The 1,160-nt window shown below is 40.0% G+C and overlaps 1 long non-coding RNA gene across 2 annotated transcripts; it reads right to left on the bottom strand.

Annotated features, from left to right (window-relative positions):
* LOC118160969 lies at positions 1 to 1,160 on the bottom strand. 2 transcript variants are annotated; one of them, XR_004747789.1, is made up of 3 exons: positions 1,029 to 1,160; positions 788 to 955; positions 1 to 586 (listed from the first exon to the last, which is right to left on the bottom strand). It is a non-coding gene; the product is annotated as an uncharacterized LOC118160969 (long non-coding RNA). The 2 variants fall into 2 exon arrangements; XR_004747788.1 differs by having other exon boundaries at positions 1,037 to 1,160.

Here is a 1,160-nt window from a genome sequence, read left to right as displayed (position 1 = left end):
TACATTATGAGTCTCTGCTAGTCTCTGGATTCTGATAACGGCTTGTGATAAGGACTTACACACTGCTTTTATTTCATTTTTTCCTCCACAAAACACTTCTTTGCTGCAATATTTTATTCCATGGGAGTTACTTACCCACATGTATATAACACAGCTACCTTTATAGGACATAAGATCCCTCTAGGACAGAATTAATATCATTCAAGTGTGGATGTTGCAAAAAAAAATCAGGTAAAACACATTTCAGAAGCCCCTCAGCATATTCTGAACACATCTTGATGACTCGCTCAGATGTAGAGGCATGCAGGTTGTCTGCCGTGGGAGGGGAAGCACAACACCACTTGTGTCAGGCTTCCAGACCTAGTTGAGGGCTGTTTTTACCAAATACCAGCAGGAGCACAGGCCAAAACTTCCTGACTGATGTTAATACCTATGCACATAGCTGGGTTGTCTTCAAAGTTGATTATTAGACTGTATGAAAGCTCTTGTATAGAGAGACTTCTGGACAAATAAAATTATATTCCTGTTCCTTAGTGTTGATACTCTTTTGACTGTTGCACATTATTTCTGTTACGCCTCATGCACACTGAAACAAAACCCGATCAGAATAAAGTAGATTTTGCTTCCAATTGGTCAGGCAGGCAGCAGAGCATAAAACCCTGCAGTGATCTTGCCACTAGGGAAAAAGAGAGGAGTTAAAATACAGGAAAATTATTCCTGAAATCCTTAGTGCGGCCAGTGAAACAGACATAATCTCTGAAGGGCATAAAATAGATAAATAATTTACCACAGTCAGCTTCGGTGTGTTGACTTTTCCAAAGGAACAGTTGTTGCCCTCAGATTCTTGTCATGGGAAAAAAGGAAGCAAACCTGATTTGCAAACCCAGGAGTTTATCATCAGTGTATGTAAAACCTTGACTGGCTAACCAAAGAATTATCAGTCCAGATATAATATCTACAACAAGAAGAAAAAAGTCCTATTACAGGAATAAAAGCCATAATAATACAGTTAAAATTCTTATACAAACTTCCTAACATCCGCCTCCCTCTGTCCACAGTGTTATGCTCACCCTTCTGTTGCTTCTGTGGGTGCTTAGGTCATTTGCTTGATTTTGCTGGATATCTTTGCGTTCTCTGCCACCCCTAGAGCTGTCTTTCCC

The sequence above is a fragment of the Oxyura jamaicensis genome, chromosome 1 (genome assembly GCF_011077185.1).
Source record: "Oxyura jamaicensis isolate SHBP4307 breed ruddy duck chromosome 1, BPBGC_Ojam_1.0, whole genome shotgun sequence".
Lineage (NCBI taxonomy): Eukaryota > Metazoa > Chordata > Aves > Anseriformes > Anatidae > Oxyura > Oxyura jamaicensis.
Note: the sequence above shows the minus strand (reverse complement) of the source record. Positions and strands in the feature narration are given on the sequence as shown.